The sequence below is a fragment of the Manis javanica genome, chromosome 8 (genome assembly GCF_040802235.1).
Source record: "Manis javanica isolate MJ-LG chromosome 8, MJ_LKY, whole genome shotgun sequence".
NCBI lineage: Eukaryota > Metazoa > Chordata > Mammalia > Pholidota > Manidae > Manis > Manis javanica.
In genome coordinates, this window is record NC_133163.1 from 3,300,912 (window position 1) to 3,309,861 (window position 8,950).

The window sequence follows — 8,950 nt, forward strand, 5'->3', positions numbered from 1 at the left end:
GGTCGAGTACGTGAATAGACATTTTCTCCAAAGAAGATATCCAATGGCTAATATGCACATGAAAAGCTGCTCAACATCGGCAATCAGGAAAATGGAAATCAAAACTACAATACGATTCTGCTTCATGCCACTAGGATGGCTGTAATAAAAAAGACAGGTAATAACAAGTGTTGGTGAAGATGTGGAGAGATCGGAACCCTCATATGTTTCCGATAGAAATAAGAAAAGATGTAGCTGCTTTGGAAAACAGCCTGGCAGTCCCACAAAAAGCTCAATATAGAGTTACTGTATGACCCAGCAATCCCATTCTTAACTAACCAAAAGAGTTGAAAATGAATCTACACGAAAACCTGTACACAAATGTTCATAGCAGTGTTACTGACAATTGCCAAAAGAAACAACTTAATGTCTGTCAGCAGATGACCGGATAAACAAAATGTGTTATATCCATGGGATGGCATATTATTCAGCCATAAAAAGAAATGAGGTACCTGGTACACACTGCAGCATGGATGAACTTTGAAAACATTATGTTATGTGAAAGAAGCCAGTCACAAAAGACCACATACTGTATGATTCCGTTTATAGGAAATGTCCAGAATAGGCAAATGCATAGAGATGGGAAGTAGGCCGTGGCTGCCAGGGCGGGAGGAGCAGGGGCATGGGATTGACTCCTAATGGGCACAGGGTTTCCTTCTGAGCTGATGAAATGTTCTAAAATTGAGTGTCAGGAAGGATGCACACCTTGGGAAGATCTAAAAACCACTGAATTGTACACGTTAAATGGGTAAATCATATGGCATATAAATTCTATCCCAATTGAGCTATTTAAAAACTCAAAATAATCAAATAACGAAGGAGGAGGAGGAAGGAGACCAAGAATAAATCACAATCACACGTGGGCTTTGCATTTTGATGTATTTTGCTTTGTTTTCAGCCCTCCTTTGCCAGGTGTGGAAGGACCCGACCTTGAGATTGCAGGTCAGGCTGGCCACACCAGCCTTTGTGGGTGCTGCTGGCAAAGTTCTGACTCCACCAGGACGCCAGGGCCAGCATAGTGAGCCCACGAAGGCCACTCTGAGGCCCCTCGTCCCTCAGGTCCCTGTTGTGCAGTTAGGTCGGCCCCACCTCAAGTCTTACACCAGGGATTCTCACTTTACAGAGGAGCCTGCAGGCCTGAGACCAAGTCTGTCGCTAGGGTGGGACTTGGGACAGATAGCAGGCCCCGTTCTCCCATCTTTATTCAAATGCTTTCAGGAATATTGTTCTTTTCATCTAAGAAGCCTCCCTGAGAAGACTTGGGAGATGGCCACAGGCCTGGGATAAGCAGGGGGCCACCCACAGTGACTCCCCCAAGGGGCCGCAGGCATTTGGGAGGACCGACTGAGAAAGACGCCAGCCCCGGGCTTTAAGGTGCCCAAGGGAGGTGTCCACACTGGTGACCATGGTCCTCCAGCCCCAGATCCCAGTCTTAGGATCCCCTGGTGGGGCCTTCCTCCCCCTTCCTGGGGTTGCTTAGGAATGTTGCTCTCATCAGGCCACGTGGCCCAACTTGTGTCCACTCACCCTTCATATCTCAGCTCACAGGTCACCTCCTCCAAGCAACCCCCCTGACCTCCCTGCCTACATCAGGCTCCTGTTCCAGCCCAGGTCCCTGTGGTCCTTGTTCCTGGCACCAAACATGATTATAATGGCCTATGTGTGGCACTTTCTCTCTCACTGGAAAATAAGCCCCACTGAGGCCAGGTGTGTTCCTGAATGTCTGGGATGCCTAGCCCAGCACAGAGCCTCACACACAGCAGGGACTTAATAAATTGCCACTGCTGACTTTTTATGGAGCAGCCTGAGTCACTGAAACAAAACTGGGTCAGAGCATTGACATGTCCATGGGAAATAAGTGCTGAGCTCCCAGGTAGCCATGTGGCTGGCAGGTGCCAGCTGTCAGGCTATCTTTTGGCTGCATCCAGGCATTCAGATCCTCAGAGAGAGGAGTATTCCTTTTCTCATCAAAAAACCGCCTTGCAGTGTGTGGTTTCCTGTCTGAGGACCCAGCCCTTATCCACAGGAGTGACGGTGGGAGCGACAACCTCCCCTCCCTGAACAGGATGGAGGATCAGAAAAGGCCAACCAGCTAAATGCCCTGAGACAGACAGCAGAGGATGAAGGCCCTGGGAGGGGCGGTTGGCAGTGCCGAGAGCTCTGTTATCATTCAGTCCAGGGAAGCTGGGCCAGGCCACTGCCATAGGTGCCAGGCTCAGGAGAGCCATGTGGGGCCTTCTGCAGAGCAGGGTGTCACAGCGGATGCCTGAGCCATGCTCCTTCCTCCTAATGCTCCATCCCCTCACCACAGGATAGGCCAGAGGTCCTTCTTTGGCTTCCCGCTGCTCTGAGGATAAAATTCAAATCCCCCAACAGCTGATTGCAGGCCCAGTATGTGGCCTGTTTCCATCCTCCATTTCCACTCCTGCTTCTCTCTTACTTCCTGCCTCAGGGCCTTTGCACAGGCTGTTCCTCAGCCTGGAACACCTTTCCCCAGATCTTCACAGTCTATCCCCCCCTTATTCAGACATCACCTCCTCAGGGAGCCCTCCAGACCCCCCACCTCCCGCAGGCCCTCCATGGCCTCCCCCTGTCTCAGCCTTATCTCACTGACAGTTAGGGCACTATGTTCCTGTCAACCCTGCCTTACTGGACTCCACCCTGGCACAGGGGCCTGTCTGTCCTGCTTATGTGTGCCCCAGCCCTGAGCTGGTGCCTAGCCTGAAGGAGAGTACCTGTGTCCCCCTCTGGCGCCCACACCAGCAGGTGCTGGGAGTGATGCAGGTAAAAGTGATGCCCATTGAGTGCCACTGTGGCCACCTGAATGGGAAAGAGTATCACAGCCCAAGCACAGCCTCAGCTGAGGCACCGAGGCCCTGCCCCGCATCCGGGCCCTCTTCCATTACCATCCCTGGTGTCTGGCTTGCTGGCACCTGCACCCCCACTGGCCTAGCACACAGGGCCCCAGGTAAGATTTGGGGTTCTGGAAGGAACCCCAGGAGGGAGGCCTCCCTTTAGGTTGGGGGACAACTTGAATCACATCGGAGCCCTTTTTGCAAGTGTCTGACACTCTCAGAGCCAGTGGAGGAATCAGGCCGCGCTGGGCCGGCCCCTCTCCATCTTCTGGGTGTGGCCTCGGAGGTCAGGCCTCCTTGTCCGAAGAGGAGGGGGAAGCCTGTCTCAAAGAGCTTCGGAAAGCTCAGAAATTCTTAGAAGGAATGGAAAGATGGCAGGTGGGGCCCATTCATTTACTTTCAGTCCTGCCCCAGGCCCCACCAAAAGGAAAATAGCAACAACGTGCTGGGAGCCAGGAATGAGACGGGTGGGCAGTCACCAGCTATGCCAGCCAGCAGAGCTGGGTCCAAGTCGGGCACCTGGGGGAGATGCTCACAGCCCCTGCCCGCCACTCCTGCTCCCTCTGCCCAGTGAGACGTGGACTCACCTTCCTGGTGAATGTAAGTGTCCTCAACAACCTGATGTAGGTTGGGGGGGTGGCCATCCAGCTCAGGGTCACAGAGCTGGCCCAGAACGGAGGGACCGGAGCTGGAACCCAGCCTTCAGATTCAATGCCAGGGCCCTGAGGAGCAGATGGGACAGCGCTGGGCTGCTGAGGGTGACCCTGTGTCTGGTCACAGCCACGTCTCCTGCACTCTGTCCCCTGCACGCACACCCTCAGGACAAGCCTCGATTCTCAGCTATGACCAGGGTCCCTGAGGAGGAAATGGTCTGTGATGGAGAGGCCCGGGCCTCAGCAGATATGTTGTATTAATAGTGAAATAACGGTGCTGGGCTGCCACCTGCCAGGCACTACCCTGTGTGGGTGACACTGCTATCATTATATCAGACCCAGGCTTCCTCTGACACTCACCCCTGGATGACCTCAGGCAGGCTCGTGGCTTTAAACCACACCTCTATGCCAGTGACTCCCACACCTATCTCTGGCCAGGACTCAACTCCCACCTGCCCCAGTCTGCCCAGGGTGGTCCAGTGGCACCAGATGAGCCACAACACTGAGCCCCACCCCCAGCCCCACACAGGGACACATCGCCTCTTCTCCCACGTACTCTCGTCAAAACCGGAGGCACCTCCCTTGGCTTCTCTACCCCTCATACTCCACACCCAACATCTACTCTGCCTCCAAACACACCCAGAACCCAGTCCCTCTCATTCTTTTGCTGCCCACCCCAACCCCTGGTGTGGCCCCAGCACGCCTGGCCTGGATTATTGCAACTGGCCTCCTGCTTCTGCCATTGACCTATCGGGACCGGAGGAATATTGCTAAAACAGAAACGAGATCACGTCATTCCCCCGCTCTAAACCCTCCAGTGCCTCCCACCGTAACATGAAGGCAAAGGCTTCCCAGCAGTTTAAAAGGCGCTGCCTGCGGAGTCCCCCACCGACCTCTCGGACCCGGTCTTGTCATCTTGCCTTCTCCACGTCACCACCTGGCTCTAGCCTCACTAGCCTTCCTGCTGATCCTCAGACACACCAAGTATGCCCAGACTTCAGGGCCTTTGTACCTGCTGTTCTGTGCGTCAGAAATGCTCTTCCCAGAGAAGCCTTCAGCTCAGTCCTTGCCTCCTTTGGGTCCTGGCTCAGATCTCACCCTCACAGCGAGCCACCCTGACCACCCTGGTGGAAAAAGCCATCTGCACCCCAGCATGCTGTATTTTCTCCTTTGCACATGTCACCAGCTAGCATGCCTTACTGATTCATACTGTCTGGCTCCCCCTTCAGATGGCCTGTCTGTTATTTCTCCAGAGCCCAGGCAGGACATGGCACACAGTGGACTTCTGTGAATGTCTGAGAAATGAACAGGCCATTTTAGGGTGGGACGCCGAGGCCCAGAGGGGCAGAGCGATACAGCTGGGACGGGTACACAGGGGTTTCCTCCAGGCCTTGCTCCCAAGCTCCCAGATCCTTCCAGCTCCCGGAGCTTGTTATTTTTATTAGTATCCACCCATATGGAAGACAGAGCGTTCTCACAGCGTCTTCTTGCTGAGAAGGCAAAATATTCAAAAATACTTCGACAATGACATTCTCCAGTTCCCCAAGGCTGTGGGAGATGCCAAAAATGATGTGACTAATTAGCGGCACCAGCTCCCCAAACATCCTGGCATCTGTGTGTCCTGGGGAGGCAGCATAGTGGCCGAGATGCTCCTACTGCTGCAGGGGGGTGTCTGGGTGGGTCCCCCAGGGGAGAGGGCCCTGGAGCCTCAAGCCTGGGCCAGGACCACTCCTGGCTTCCTGAGCGCCTGGGCCTGTCCCTGGACCTCTCTGCTCTCAGTTTCTCCACTTGTAAAATGCAGAGACTTTTGGCTCAGATTCAGGTCTGGATGTTACCTCCACAGGCGGCTTCACGTCCAGTTCCTAGGGGATGGGGCAGTGCAGCACCACAGTGCTGTGTTTCCATGCAGTTCTTCCAGAACAATCTCACAGAGACCTGAGCCATGCTTGTTTAGACCCGTTTTCCAGGCCTCTTTAATCTTCACTCAGTCCGGCACTCCCTGGGGCCCAGCTTGCGGCAGGTGCTGGGGATACAGTGAGAGGCTTTCCCATCAAGCTTGGCTCCCTGCAGGGCCTGTGCCCTCCCGCTCCTGGCCCTCGTCACCCCCACGGCGTCCAGCATGGTGTCACTGCCCACCACCAAGAGCCCGGTGGTGTCAGCCACTGTCCTTAAAGGTCAGCTCTCTGCTGGTCACAGTCCCTTTGACACCAGGCCTCCAGGACAGGAGTTACTGCTCCATTTGACAGATGCAGAAATTGAGGCCCCTGAGAGGGGAATTGATTTGTTCAAGGCCCTACAGGAAATTGAATGGGCAGAGCCAGGACTCGAACCTTCTGACTTCTAGTGCAGGAGTCTCATCTGGACACCTCCAAGGAGCACCAGGATTGGCCTTGAAAGCTGGAAATGGCCCTTGATTCTCAGCCATAGGCAAGCGGACCCAGGCCCAGCTCATAGACTCCACCGGGCTCAGAGGAGTGGCTGAAGGCCAGAAGGGCTGGACGTGCCTGGGACAGAGGTGGGCACCAGGTTACCCCAAGGGACCCTAAATCCCATCAAGCCAGTCTGCTCGGCACCCCCGTGGCTGCCCCTCCTGCTGAACTGCAGGAGCCTACCTTCCCCATCATCACTGCCCACCCTGACATATCTACCTGGTCTCCCTCCAACTGCCCTGCAGCAGACTGGTCTCCAGACCCCTCCAGCCTCCCCAGCACATCCCCACCTTGGCACCTCGCCCAGGCCACATCCCAGCGTGGAGCACCCCACCTAGCCGGCCCCCTTCCCTCCATTCCCATCACTCTTCCTGCCAGATCTCCCTGCCTCGGCTTGGAGATGGAAATTCAGGAGGACAAGGTCCTCCCCGTCCAGAAGCTCACAACCCAGTTGGGGAAGTAGATTCTTCTATGAAAGGTCCACATGTACCAGAGCAAAGGCACCTTGGCAGTGATGGAGCCAACAGCAACGGCAGCCTCTGACCCCACCCAGGTCAAGAGAGGCCCCAGGTCCCTCAGACCAAGAAGAGCTGGAAGGACATTCCCAGCAGGAGCAGCAGCTTGTGCAGAGGCCCCGGCAGCCAAAGAATGTGACTGTTCATGGAAAACCATTCAGCACGGCACAGGGCTCTGTGTGGAGACGTGGCAGCAGATGGGCCGGAATGTGAAGAGCTTGGATGCCAGGTGAAGGGGTCGGGCGGGGCTCTATCCTCTAGGACAGGGGTGAGCCACCTGCCACCCGAGGGCTAAACCTACCCCACCACCTGTTTTTGTGCAGCCTGTGAGCTAAGAATGCTTTTACATTTTTAAATGGTTGAAAAACAAAAGAAAATTTTGTGACACGGGAAAATTACAAGAAATTCAGGTTTCAGTGTCTATAAATAACATTTTATTGGAATACAGCCATGCCTATTTATTTACATATTACAAGCAGCTGCATTTGCACAATAACAGAGTTGAGTAGTTGGTCCTATGACCCACAAAGTCTAAAATACTTGCTATCTAGCACTTTTCAAAGAGTTTGTCCACCCCTGCTCTAGGAAGTGGCCACCAGCCAAGACAATGGTTCCCAAAGGGGAATCCAGGGAACACTCATCCCATGAATTGCTCTAGGAGAAAAGTGTTTCCCAGTTGAGAAAGTCTGGACTGCTCTGCCTGCTGCATCCCATTCCTTCCAGAGAGGGACAGTGAACAACAGTGCAGTAAAGGCACTGAGAAGGCCTGCAGGAAAGAAACTTATTTAACTCTTATAAGGCATTAGGAGTATTCACAAATATTCAGATCCTTTCCTCCCAGGCACACAAGAGGACTGCCTATATCCTTGGAGTTAGGCATGGGTGGTGACTTACCTTGCACTGAAATGTGAGCAGAAGTAATGGGTATTATTGCAGAGAGAAGCTTTAAGAGACAGTGGATGACTTAACACTCCCTCTTCCCCAGTCATGGCAACCAGTGAAGCTTCAGCCCTGGTCCTGGAGCAAGGAGATTTGGAGCAGAGACCCTGCTGGACCATGATGGACATGAACCAAGAGTACGAAGATGACCCTTGTTGTGTTGTGCCATTGAAAAATGGGGGTGGGGGGTGGGGGAAATACTGGAAATTTCTACCATCCACTCAATATTGCTATGAACTAAGAAACAGAGCCTATTTCGGAACCCCCCTACACTGTTGGTAGAAATGTAAATTCGTTCAACTGTTGTGGAAAGCAGAATGGAGGCTCCTCAAAAAACTAAAAATAGACATACCATTTGACCCAGGAATTCCACTCCTAGGAACTTACCTAAAGAAAACAAGATCCCTGATTTGAAAAGACAGATGCACCCCTATGTATATAGCAGCGCTACTTACAATAGCCAAGATAGGGAAGCAACCTAAGTCGCTTCAATAGATGAATTCCTGCAATAGATGAATGAATGGATAAAGAAGAGGTGGTACATATACACAATGGAATATTATTCAGCCATAAGAAGAAAACAAATCCTACCATTTACAACATGGACGGAGCTAGAGGGTATTATGCTCAGTGAAATAAGCCAGGCAGAGAAAGACAAGTACCAAATGATTTCCTTCATTTGTGGAGCATAAGAACAAAGCAAAACTGAAGGAACAAAATAGCAGCGGACTCGCAGACTCGAAGAAGGGACTAGTGGTTACCAAAGGGGAGGGTTGGGGTGGGTGGGTGGGTAGGGAGGAAGAAGGGGATTAAGGGGCACTGTAATTCACAATCACAACATAGGTAGGTCATGGGGAAGGCAGTACAGCACGGAGAAGACAAGTAATGGCTCTATAGCATCTTACTATGCTGATGGACAGTGACTGCAAGGGAGGGAGGGTGAGGACTTGATAATATGGGTGAATGTTGAAACCACAGTGTTGTTTATGTGAAACCATCATAGCAGTGATACTTAATAATAATAAATATAATGGAGCCTGTATTTTTTTAAATGGGCAGAAGATCTGAATACATTTCTCCAAAGAAGATATGTAAATGGCCAATAAACACATGAAAAGATGTTGCCCGTCCTTAGTCATGAGGGAAATGCAAACCAAATCCAAAATAAGATCCCACTTCACACCCACTAGGATGGCTATTATCACAAGACAGACAATAACAAGGGTTAGCAAGGACATGGAGGAACAGGACCCTCACACATTGCTGGTGGGAAGTCAAAGGTGCAGCTGCTTTGAAAAGCATTCTGATAGTCCCTCAAAAAGTTAAATGTGGAGTTACCATAATCCCACCCAGAAATCACACTTCTCAGTGTATACCCAAGGGAAACAAAATGTGTATGTCCACACAAAAACTTGTGCACAAGTGCTCGTAACCACATTATTCATAGTATTTAAAAAGGAGAAACAGCTTAATGTCCATTGACTCATGAATGGATACACAAAGCGCATTATATCTGTATA